A 13726-nucleotide genomic window follows, 5' to 3' on the forward strand; every position below is an offset into this window, starting at 1 on the left:
TAAATCTGATACAGATTTGTCATTGGAGAACGTTTCAACTGAGACACTATACACATGCATCAACAAGCGTCATTATGGGGTAAAGGGGTTGGCGTCAAAGGCGTCATTATGGAGGAAAGGGTTCATATAACAGGTATATATACAGGGAGAAAATTATGAGACAAGTGCATGTGATTGGGAATAACTGTTTTACAGACGATGACTGATATGTTTCAATTAACGCAATCAAATCCCGTTCTTGTTTCGTTCTCGTTTCCTAGATATGACCTATCAAAGTAGATTTATCAGTGAGTTTTTTACTTACGTGATGAGCAACAGGACGGTTGCCACAAGTAGAGCAGGATATGAAAACCCTTCCGAAGCATCTGAGATCACCTCGTTTTTTTTTTTGTGGGATTCGTGTTATTTAGTCTTTGTTTTTCTATGTTTTGTTTCATGTACAGTGTCCGATTGTATTTTTTTCGTTTTTCGTTTTCTTACCATGGTATTGTCAGTTTGTGTTTGGCTAATGCGTTTTTGGTATTCTTTTGGTATATATTTCAGGGCCATAACTAGGGTTAGAATTCAGGGGAGGCAGGGGTTTGGGGCCGGCGATTGAGCCCCCTTTCACTGTAAATCTAAGTGTTAATAAATAGAACACTGCTTGGACGCTTTTTTGTAACACTTTTTGAACGTGTAATGGTGTTCCAAATGTTTACACTAGTGTTCATCAATTGAATGTGTGGTGTTCAGTTTTTAATGCCTTTGTGTTTCATTTTTGAACACTTGATGTTAGAGACCTTAACATTAGTGTTCAAAGATTTAACGTGTCCGAATGTTCAAAATCTTAATACGTCGACGCGTTCAACAGCCATGTAACACTTTTTGAACACACAGAACATGTTCAAAAACCAAAATGTTAAGATTCAGAACACCAGACGTTAACATTCAGAACAGTTGACATAGGTGTACAAAATAATGGTGTTCAAATGTGGAACATGTTCTATTTTCAAGCGTACGTAATTTTCTATAAGTACTAAACTTAATTAAATTGTTATAAAAACTATATTGAATCAGGCAAAATATAACAATAAAACATATTTTAACAAGTAAGTCTTTATATAATCAAATGAGCATATATGTAAGAAAAGTACACAAGAATACCGTATGATATCACAAGTAACAGTCAATGAAATCACGTACATAATGTTTTTAAACTGACTTAAATATATCACAAATAACGATTTACCCCTACATGACAGATAGTTGCTACATCATGTGTATCCTAACCAAAAAAGCATGTCAATGTGATAAGTAGATAGTTTATGATATAGATATTTTTCACAATGAAAGTTTAAAGTTTGCAAAATCCAACAGTTCTTGTACGATCAAATGCAATGTACGCTCCACTTTTCAGTGCATCTTCACATAAATCTATCAACTGGGTGGCATTTTATGTGTTGTTATCAACTTCCATTGTCAAAATCCTCTACAACAAGTAATGTCTATGAGTCTATGTATCCTGCAAAATAAAATTTAAAATTAATAGAAGAGAGTTTTTCATAAAGCATCAAATTATGCAATGGATTTTATGCTTTAATTTCGGTATATACTAGAATACAAATTGGTATTCTATGGCAGTGAAGCGCAAGTTTTGACATTATAAATTACAAAAGTCTTGACCTAAGGTATACATATATAGAAATGATACACCCACATAAGCTATTAATATATATATATATATATATGTTGTCATACCTTTTTGACATCTTTCTTTTTTCCAACACTTTATAGCATGAAGAAATGACCTTCGTGGGATTATTGGCTTCCGGTTCCTAGTTCAAACATTCAAGCCTGAAACATTTAAATCTAACGATTCCTGCAAATAAAAAAAAAAACGAATGCATTTTCTTAGTCAAAAATGGAGTTCAAAATGTTTACACTAGTGTTCATCAATTGAATGGGTGGTGTTCAGTTTTTAATGCCTTTGTGTTTCATTTTTGAACACTTGATGTTGGAGTTCTTAACACTTAGTGTTCATCAATTGAATGTGTAGTGTTCAGTTTTTAATGCCTTTGTGTTTTATTTTTGAACACTTGATGTTAGAGTTCTTAACACTTTGTGTTCAGCTTATATACGTGGATGTTAAAAAATCATGATTTATTCTGTATAACAGACGGACGATCACAGACTGGTTATTCATCAGTTTAGGAAATCATCAGAACAAAGCTGTCAGTTATTTACGTTTAATCTAAATCCTGTTCTTTAATTCGTCTTTTATGTTGAATAATGAAAATTTGGATATAACAGTTATGAATATTTGACAAATATATATCTGACATGAGAAAATAACAAGGAAGCCATCGAACTATACCTATGGAGATTATCCTAACGTGTTACTCACTTCTTTCGTGTTCATGTGGGATAGAAGTCCCTTCTCCAGTTCTCTTCCTTATGTGTATCCATTCTTCGTTTAACCGCCTAAATCACCAGCCGATATCTGTTTCCGGTATTTGGTACCCTGGTATAATTTTTTTAACGCGAGGTGTTCAAAATTTCGAGCGATTTGAACACTGATTGAACATGTAACGTTAATAAACTGAACGGATCACGAAATAAGATAAACATCGACATATTTTTATTACGATATTATCATAACAGGCCTCATTGATATGCATAACTATGTCACTTATAAGTAAAACTAGTAATAATAATAAAATAAGTTCTTAAACTATACATATATGCCATCTTGGAAGAGTTTAATATTTCATAATTACTACAATATTAGTCAAAAATTCACAAGATCATTATCCTGCGTATACATTCATATTTTTTAATGAATTTCTTTGTAAATTTGCCAATTAGAAGGAAAGAAAATCGGACAAACAACTATCTTCTTTTTTAGATCAGAATTTGAACATCGGTGTTCACTGTGTCTGAACACACATGTTAATATTTTAAACACAAACGTTAGAACTTTGAACACGTCTCTAAGCATGAACATATGACGTTAAAATATTGAACATTCGGTGTACAAATTTTGAACGCGTCCGGACGCGTCAGGCGTCAGGTATATTTACAGTGTTGATAGGGAGTAGGGGGCTACGCCCCCCGCCGATTTTTTTTTCTCTCAGTCATAGGCTAAAAATTACCCGTTTCCCTTCGATTTCCTTACTTTAAGAAACATCAGTATTGCTTGAACATGGAAGCAACTTTTATGCAAAAGCATGCAAGCTCAGATTGCTGTTCGGGGTGAGCCAAGGCTAGCTCCGTCTTGAAGGCTGTACTTTGACCTATAATTGTTAACGTTAAATACATTGTGACCGTGGATTTTTTTCTCAAATGATAAGGCTAAAATTACCCGTTTTCCATCGGTTTCCTTACTTTAAGAAAGATCAGTTTTGCTGGATCCTTGGAGCAATTGTCATGCAAACAATTATTATCTGTATTTTCTGTATTTAAAGATATTTTTTTTAGAAACTGGTAAGTTCAAAAAACATATAAAGCAAGATTATAAAACGCAAGATATTTTTTTTATCGAGGATCTTGAAAATTCAATATTGTTGAAAGCTGAACAGACATGTATATAACTACAACCAGGGACTTTCTATACTAGTCTAGTATAAACTTAGTATAGAAAGTCCCTGCTACAACGAATGGAAGTCTTTACCTACTAAGGCATCGACCATAATGTTCTCGTACGATTGGGAAACTTAAAAAAACGATCCAACAGTTGATTCAGCTGGTAACGAATTTCCGATATCTTAAAAGATTCACAATACAAAAGGAACTTCCTCTGCTTAATAATTGAGCTCCCAAATAAATGTGAATAGTTAAGTTTTTATTCAAAATTATCGAAAGCAAAGTGTCATATGTGTTCTCATACGAATACTGACTCCCTCAATACTGAATAACAGACGGACGGCCACACACAAAAAAAAAATAAATAAATAAAACAAATACTGAAACGGTTTACTTTCGATCAAAAATCCGAAAAATGACATACATATCACGTATCATGATAACACTGTTAAAACTGTTAACTTGTGTTGTTTATAATATAAATTCAAGTTCTTCGTGTACATATTGTCAATATTTTATTTTTTTACTTTTTACCCCTGCCTCATAGGTAGTTACGGCCCTGTATTTCGCTCCTGTTTCGAAAACTATTATGGTTGTGTATCGTTACTGTGGATGGACAAGATAACAAATCACGTTGATATAAATACGATTTATCTTAAAGTTCCAGTTTTGTATTTGTTTCCTCTCCTTTACAACAGACATGCATTCCTTCGTTTATAGAATAAGACCAAACTTAATATGCTTGGACTATATAAATCCCAAATTGGCCGTTTCAGAATCTAAAGCATCATGGGTAATTTCATTGTTCGTACCCCAAAATGAAAATAACGTCACGTCATTGGTTAAATTTCCATTGTTTATGGCATTTTTAACCAATCAGGACGTTTTGGTGTACACTTTTGAAAATATAACCCAGGATGCATTAAATTCTGAAACGGCGAATTGTTTACTGAGTTATTTTTGGTTCATTTGAAAAAGTATTTTTTTACTGTTTTATTTCTTTTTTTAGGAAAGTACATGATGTCAGTGACCACCATAGCAATTGAAATAGATAACTACGTGTATGTGGATGTTTTCTTTCTACAAAGTACTAGTACTAAGTGTAAATTAACATTTAAATGATTTGCATAATTTGATCTTGTTTATTCGACAAACTTATCAATGCTTTAATATATTTTTTTTTAATGTTTTACTACACAGAGTGACTAACAGTTTGAGTCAGTCAATGGTCAAGGTATAATAGCATATAAGGATACTTTGAGATTTATGGTGTTTAAGAAACAACAATCCAACGACACAGAAAAGAAGACATTATTTCAGACCTCAATATTACTTTTTCAACGATATGCAAATTAAATTCAAAGTCAAAGTCAAATAATGTATAATCATAGGGTCCTTCCAGGCATTTACCTTTTGATACGTTCATTCAAATTTTCATACAAACTCTTTTTCACTCCGCTCATTCTAATATTGTTTATTTGGTACCGCACAATAACACTTTTACTTCATTGGTGCGGAATAGAGGTCTAGAGAGGGGCGAAAGACACCAGAGGGACAGTCAAACTCATTTAAACTGGCAACCAAATCTAAAAAGAAAAGGACAAACAGACAATAAAAGAACACAATACACAACATAAAAAAACAAAAACTGGGGGTGATCTCAGGTGCTGCGAAAGTGTAAGCAGAACCTGCTCCACATGTGGCACCCTTCGTGTTCCTCATGCTACTACAAACCCGGTAAATAGTCTAGTTCGCTAGGTATTCGTGAAAAGGGAAGGAGATTGTAGTAGACATAAGGAACATATCCGACATATTTATCTAGAGTTGGATAAAGAGAGATAACTCTAATAGTTATAAAAGTTTTTTTCAGCAAAAATCAGTTATAAAATATGTTTTTTCACCAATTTTCTACTCAAACGACATTGCCTGTAGAACATCCTGTTGTTGTACTAACAGAGATACTGTTATATACGTTTGACCAAATCTAAAAAAAAAAAAAAAAGGAGGTTGAACAATCCAACCGTTATTCGTTGTACAATGTGTATAAAAAAAATGTGACTTTGTTCGCAATTAGAAGTATAAATAGCCTAGCCGGCTGAAGAACGCCTCCGGGTGCGTTTTTTTTCTCTCGCTGTATTGAACACCCATTGGTGACCTTCGGCTGTTTCGCTCTTTGGTCGGGTTGTTGTCTCTTTGACACATTCCCAATAACCATTCTCAATTTTGATAAAAAGGAACAAGTTGGGAAAAAAATGATTATAAAATCAATCCATAGATACTTATTTTTCAAGTATGTCACTTGGTAATTCTCCAATTGACTATGCTTGTAAACTGCTCGATCACAAACTCTGCTTAATTTTAACTGAATTTTATATAATAAGGATCCATGAAGCATGGTTGGAGTGTTGTCTTATTTTTTAGCGTAAGAAGTAAAAAAACAGCCTTTTTTTGTTAGAGCTCATCCTGTTGAAAGGTTAAACTAATATGATATATGACATAATTCTGGTATATTGTATTGTGCAGATGAAACGTCAGCCGCTGAAGCCGAGAAGAATGTGAATTCACACTTCTGTACCATTTTCTCGTTTGAATTGTTTCAGGCTTTTTTTTTTTTTTTTTTATTTCGGAACCTTTTATAGCTGACTATGCGGTTTGGGGTTTCTCTTTTTTAAGTTCGTACGGTAGTCTGTGAATGCTTATGGGCACTTTATTTGAACTCTGGTGGGCATTTGTCTAATTGGCAATCATATGGCAAATTTCTTTATTTTCATACAAGTCATACTAAATGATGTGGAACACTTTATGTAACTTGACATAATAAACACAAATACCAAACTGAACATAATTGAACAATTAAGTTCTGCAAAGAGCAATTCGGTTTTTAAACGGGGACTACATTTCTTTTATTTTTCTAAAATAATTCAAGGAAATATATCTCTTCTTTCTGCTTTATCGTCCTGAAGATGCACGAAATATTTGCCACTGGACGTTAAGCAATCAACAATCAATCATGGTAATCTCTCTGCTCTCATATTGTTTCCAGTTCGTTTTCCCTATGTTTTACGTCAATTTGACTTCTAACTGCTGTCTTTAAATTATAGAAGAACTTTTAAACAGCAAAATTTTCAAATTCAACAATTATACTAACTGTGGTTCAAACGGAAGTTGAACATAGAGACGCCCAACATTTTATGTAAAAGTGCAAAGCTCTCAGACCATCATACATTTTCAGGAAGCACAAAACGCAGAGCAACTCATGTGTTATGACAACAGCGACCCTGGAAACTATCATGAACCAGTGCTAAAATATGTATATACTACTTATTCACGAGACTGATCTAACCTTTAGGTACTCAATTCTCAATCGAATTGGAATACTGTAAGACTATGATCAATAAAGATGGTATAACATGTAATGTTTACAATAAAATCTATACAAGCCAGTAGCACCGTGTACTTTTATAAAAATATCTACGTTACTATAGAACGCAGGTTGATTTTTATCTGTGTCGTTTCTAAGGGAAATAACTCTGAGACTTTTGTATGACCCTGAACTATCCTGTTAAAGTTAAGAGTTACTATAATTGGAGTTAGGTTGAAATTAAAACAATTCTCCTCATTACAAGGTTTTATCTTTTTTATTTCATGTCTTTCTGTATCAAGAAACATCAAGGACATTAATTAGAAGGTGCGGATCCAAGTTTTGAAAGGGGTAGGGGCTGGCAAAATTTGGAGTGGTACATACAGAAAGTCTATGAATTTATTATACACTTTGTTCACATGGGATCTTCAGTCCCAGGCCCTACACCTGTCTATGTCATGGTATTAGATCCGATATTACGACTAACAATATAAGTTATTCCTAGAATATAGGCTAACCTTTGTCTTTTTGGTAACAAGGGAACTATCACTTGATCATGATATTTCAATCCATTTGCACCCAGACTACTGATCTCAGCAAAGATATACATATATACTATATGTCTCTGGTCTCAGATATGCTTTAGACTTCAAGCGGATTATTACCGGCAGAAAAAAAATCATCAATTTAAACTCATATCGCTATTGTTAAAAACTATTTACAGAAAAATTAGACGTATATTTAAATACTTCTTTGTGTATCAGAGATTTTTCATTTGATTACGTTTTTTTTTCTTAACTACAATTTTTTTAAGGTTTAAAAATTTTCACCCTTCAGTAACCTCATTGAATTTTTTTGGGACAGTCTAGGGGCGATAATCCGTTTCTTTGTAAAACAAAACGGTACTTTTTTATGCATTTCCGGCAGTTATGCCATGCAAGTGGAATGATTAAACAAGTGTAGGTAGGTTACATTGCACCTCATAATAAACATATGTCACGCAACATTGGCTTTTGCATTGTTTACAATAAATATCACATTTCTGACGCATATCAACAAAAAGGAATGCGGTGGTCAAGATTAGACAATAAAAAAATAGTTGACCCGTTCAAGTATTGATTTTCTCAGGCTTTTTTTAGTACACATACAACGACCAGTATTTACATTTCATTGTTAACATGTTTACACAGGATGATAAAATTTATACGTGAGAATGAAAATGTGTGAGTGTTTTTTTTCTAATATTTTGCAACTTTTTTAACCACAGTGATAAAATGTGACTCAGTAACACAAGCACTTGCTGTGCAGTACAATGTAAAGTTTAACATATTATTCATCCAATGGACACCTCAAAAATTTGGAATGTACATTCTTCACTAAAAACGACCTGCAAGTCCCTATAAGGGTTTTAATAATAACTGTCTTGTATATATATTTTTAATATTGGTGCATAGAAAAAAAGGGGGAATACAGGTTTTCTAACCAGAAGAAAAATATGAAACTCTTTCAATTAAGACAATTTTCTTTTAAATTACTTGAAAAGAAAATTTTATAAAAAGGCTGAAATTTATCTTGAATTTCATTTATACAGAAGATAAACATTTATTTTCAATTAATTTTTAACTTGGAAATGACTGTTTTTGTGACATTAATGATTTAATTTAGCACTCTTGGTGATAATGAGTTGTATAACTGGTCTATTTGTACATTTTTTGTGAGGACCAATCAGAAATCAGCAAAAGACCAAAGAGCTAATCTATTAGTCAAGGACCAGTTACCTTTACTCTTCATAACTTGTTGCCTAATACACATATAAAAAATGCTGAAAACTTCTGCCCGTTTAGAGAAAAAAATAAGAAAGTCTTTACATTGAAGGCTGAATGATAATATATGTTATGAATTCATACAGTCAATGGAAATAAAAAGCTGTATACAATTTTCTTGCAAATTCAAATCAGAAGTGGATACTGAAAAAATCTACTGTTTTTTTATTTTAATTATTTCAATATTAAAAATTCTTGATATTTTAAAAGAAAAAGAAATGTCCATGTCTACATTTTTTCTGCTAGAATAGAATCCTTATTTTTTACATGCATTTAATTCCATTTAACATAGGGGTGAATGAAAATAATTAGATAAGTATAGAAAACCACAGAAAATTACTCAAAAGTACTCATAAAATTAAAATCCACTGAAAAATTACAAATTTTGCGAGATATTTTTATTTGAGTTATTTCCCTTTATTGATGATATTTACTGAGTTGAAAGCTTTGAATACTATATCTTGATATCTAGAAAACAATAAGTTAATAATATTTTTTTTATTCTGATTTTTATGAACATGATTGTAAATAAGACACTGGCTTGCCTTGATTTTATTTGAACAAATTTGAAAATAAAGAATAAAGAAAAAAAATATGATTGTGATTTAAAGATGAAAATGAATACAAAATGGAATATATTTGGAAATTATGCTGTTTGAGTCTGCACACATCTTCTAATTCTTTCTGCTACAATGTACAACTGTCCTGGCTTATCTTTAAAAAAATGCTGATTAAATATCATTTTTTCATTTTAAATAAGTATATAGGAAAATTGTGTATTTTTTTTTTCAAAGAATGACATTGATTAAAAATAAAAGAATTAATTCCAATAAATGAAAAAAAAAAAGAAACTAGAAATATTAAGTTTAAGCTATATATATTTTTGAAGACTGACAGCTGCAATTGAAATTTCCCACAATATTATTGAAATATACATTGTAGATGTATTGTGCCACATTTATTTTTTTTTCATTGAATGATTGAAGAGTTATACATAGAATATTGTAAATTTGAATTTACTGTATGCTATAAAGAGTATGTACATGTTCAATTCTACTAAGTTGGTCTTGCCAATTCAAATTGGGTGTTGTTAGATATACAATAAATCTATGAAATAGATATTAATTGAGTTCTCATTGTGGGGGGGATCTTATCCTAGATTGTTTTGTCAGATTCCTGTAATAACCTGTTTATCATTGAAGTAATAATGCAAGTAATTTCACGTGTCCAGCCCAACTTTGTTTCCCATTAATTATTTGACTTTCATGTGTCAGTCTTTCAAATAATCCAATGATATGTGTATCTGTTCATTGGTAGTTATCTATACTATTAAACGAGAAGACCTCATTTTGTGTGTCGCTTCTCTTCTTTCCACAATAAATTAATCAACACGCCTCTGTGTCCTATAGGTACAGTACATAGTCGCATTTGTCATCCATTCATATGATTATTCAGATTGAGTTATTTCGGGAGCAAAACGAGAAAAAACTAATCCGGATATTGTCCAGTCATTGGACGAAATTTTAAGTCAGATTAGACTCCCGGTTTGCGTTTTTTCTGTATACTCTGAACATACATATACTACGAATAAAGTGTATTTTAATTCTATCTGCTATCATTTTCAAGTTTACTATCCACGACGGTCACAGAGTTTTTAAATGGAGAGGGTCTGTATACTATATCAATTGACCACCATGGATCGAATAGTAAACTTAGAATTGAAAGTAAATACACTTTATTTATATAGTAATGAATGTTCATAATATACAGATAAGCGCTAAAATTATTCATGTGAACTTTTGATACCTTTTCTGAAATTCTCCAGTCATTAAATCTTTAACAAAATTCATTGACTACAAAAAAAAAGATGTGGTATGATTAACAAGAGACCAAAATAAAACAGACCTTAACAACTATACGTCACCGTACGGCCTTCAACAACGATCAAAGCCCATACTCAGGCCCCGAAATGACGATGTAAATCAATTCAAACGAGAAAACTAGCGGCCTTATTTATGTACAAAAAATGAACGAAAACAAATATGTAACACATAAACAAACGACAACCACTGAATTATAGGCTCCTTACTTAAATGTTCATAACATACTAAATGAATGTTCATATTGAAATTGATAGAAAACCAAAAATTAGGAATTTTGGAAATGAAGGAGGAGGGATAAAAAAACCTATGACTTATGATACTTTTGCTGAAATTCTCCAGTCATTCAATATTTTACAAAATTCTTCCAACAACACTTCACTACGCTCTGAATGCCTGCCATTTCGCTGGTGTGTTCTAGTAAGAATAGAATAGAATAGAATAAGAATATTTATTATTCCAATCAAGGGCCCTTGATGGGCAGCATAACATGTACACATAAAACAATACATCATGATTTGTAACAGAAAAACATTTTTATAAACTAAAATGAAACATTAAAAAAAAAGTTCATACAGATGTTACTATCTTCATAATATTTTTATCTTTGATACATGTACAATGAAATATGCAAATGAATCACAACCTTACACAAAGCAATATTATGCAACCTAATCTGGGTAAAATAATGTTCTTTGGGTAATGAAGCTGTTGCTCACATCTTATAATTATTTTCCAAAAAAAATGTCATTTTAGTTCAAATATGTCAATTTTAACATGTTTATGACAACACATGTACAATTGACATTTCTGCACTAAAGTTTTTGTCATATTTTTATTGATATCATCCTTTTCATCATACCCATAAATTTAACACGCTTTTATAAGCATTGAAAAATATACTGTTTTTTTTTTTGCAATTACAGGGCCATATACATGCAGATGAAACACATGAAATATATCTCCTCCTTTAAAAGATTTTTTTAACAAATTTGTTCATGTTTGTCACATGTGGTTTTCAAATATATTTTATTTTTTATATGACCGCAAAATTTGAAAATTTTTTTGGTCGTATATTGGTATCACGTTGGCGTCATTGTCGTCCGAAGACATTTGGTTTTCGCACTCTAACTTTAGTAAAAGTAAATAGAAATCTATGAAATTTAAACACAAGGTTTATGATCATAAAAGGAAGGTTGGAATCGATTTTGGGTGTTTTGGTCCCAACCGTTTAGGAATTAGGGGCCAAAAAAGGCCCAAATAAGCATTTTTCTTGGTTTTCGCACAATAACTTTAGGCCACACCAATTTAATTTCTTGTTCTACGGATTTTTGGACTCCAAAAATTGGGGCGAGCGAGCGATTTGAAAATTTTAATAAAAAAATATTTATTTTGCAAATTTTTGAGGCGAAGCTTGAAAAGTAAAGGCGAGCGATTATATTTTTTTTTTGTAAACATAAAATAGTAGGTTTTGAAAATATTAAAACTTGATTTATCACTTGTGCTTTGGCATTTCTTTAATTTATGAAGTATTTTTCCCTGTTCACCAATAAATAATTGAATAATTAGATTTGGTATATGTATGTGTGCCAATTAATGAGACAATTCTCCATCCAAGTCATAATCAGGTTGGGAACAACCCCTCAATTTTATAAATATCCTTTTTATGAGGGGTCAATATAAGTTGCAATATATTTTTTTGTAAATAAAACTTTTTAGTACAAAAGAGCTCATATTTTCCCAAAGAACTATATATCTATCTGGTATTAAATGGTCAAAACATGCCCAAGAATTTTGTAATATTCCTGGACTTAGGCCATGTTAACACATTTACTTTAATATTATTCAAAATAAGTGGACCACTCTTTAAGAATAGTAATGTTGTTTAAAATATGATGTATTTCTCCTCTTTTTATGTTAATTTTTTAAAGTTCTTCAAAGGATTTGTATAGTAACACTATGCAAATCCTTGGTATTTCTTTTTTACTTTTTTACAACAGTAAAATGACCCCATATGTGCTCTGTCTGAGGGATAATAACAAATACAGGTCATAGTATGTACAGCAGGGCTTTGACCCAGACCAAACAGCAAGCTATAAGGGACCCCAAAATTATAAGTGTACACAATTCGAACAGGAAAACCAACGATCTAATTTATATATTATATACAAACGGGAAAATACCAAATAATATTTATGAACTTCAACCAACGATATCTAACTGCTGAACGACAGGCCCCTGAATCAATCAGGACAGGTGCATAAACATGCAGGGGGTATGGATAGTTTTGTATCGCCAGCATATTGCAGTTGAAGGCATTTCTTTCCGAAGTTCTTTGAAGTTTATTACTAACAACGAACATATTTTGATAGGGAATGTAAGTAAGGGGGAAGGAAACCAATGTTTTGTTCTGTTCAGGTATTTTCTTCTGTTTTCTATTTATATCGGAGCACTCCCATTTGGGATAAATGGGTTTCATGCTGAATCAAATATTATCACAGACATTGACACAGTGTACTTGGGTGCTTATATATTTAAAATCGTTATAAATACAGGTTAGATTGTGATTATAAAAACAAGTGCAAATATCTGTTTATAATATTTACAAAAAAACGGTGCGGGAAATGGACACGATTACATTTCCGGATGCGGGAAGCGGGAATATAAAAAAAATAAAAAAATTCTACTTTGAAAAAAATAGGTGCGGGCGGGTCCGTCGAACAAGGAATTAAATTGGTGTGGCCTTAGTATAAGTAAACAGAAATCTATGAAATTTTAACATAGGTCTATGACCACAAAAGGAAGGTTTGGATTGATTTTGGGAGTTTTAGTCCCAACCGTTTAGGAATTAGGGGCCAAAAAAAGGCCCAAATAAGCATTTTTCTTGGTTTTTGCACAATGACTTTAATATCAGTTAATAGAAATCTATGAAATTTTAACACAAGGTTTATGACCACAAAAGGAAGGTTTGGATTGATTTTTGGAGTTTTGGTCCCAACGAATTAGGGGCCAAAAGGGGCCAAAATCAAACTTTGTTTGATTTCATCAAAAAATGAATTATTGGGGTTCTTTGAAATGCCAAATCTAACCATTTATTCTGA

At 31.8% G+C, this 13726-nt stretch overlaps 1 protein-coding gene and 1 long non-coding RNA gene across 4 annotated transcripts in view; one reads left to right on the forward strand and one right to left on the reverse strand.

Moving 5' to 3' along the window:
• Window positions 1-643: 643 nt before the first annotated feature.
• Window positions 644-3058, reverse strand: LOC143056702 (uncharacterized). Its single transcript, XR_012972468.1, has 3 exons — window positions 2384-3058; window positions 1738-1858; window positions 644-1501 (listed from the first exon to the last, which is right to left on the reverse strand). It is a non-coding gene; the product is annotated as an uncharacterized LOC143056702 (long non-coding RNA).
• Window positions 3059-7799: 4741 nt separating this feature from the next.
• LOC143057167 (uncharacterized) overlaps window positions 7800-13726 on the forward strand; it is a 57268-nt gene continuing 51341 nt past the window's right edge. The window contains exon 1 of one of the 3 annotated variants that reach the window (XM_076230414.1): window positions 7800-7885. The gene's annotated coding sequence lies outside the window, so the exon portion shown is untranslated. Of the gene's footprint in view, window positions 7886-8047; window positions 8146-13726 lie in introns of those variants that run through there. The other 2 variants (XM_076230415.1, XM_076230416.1) reach the window with 2 other exon arrangements.

Source organism: Mytilus galloprovincialis, chromosome 13, assembly GCF_965363235.1.
Source record: "Mytilus galloprovincialis chromosome 13, xbMytGall1.hap1.1, whole genome shotgun sequence".
Lineage (NCBI taxonomy): Eukaryota > Metazoa > Mollusca > Bivalvia > Mytilida > Mytilidae > Mytilus > Mytilus galloprovincialis.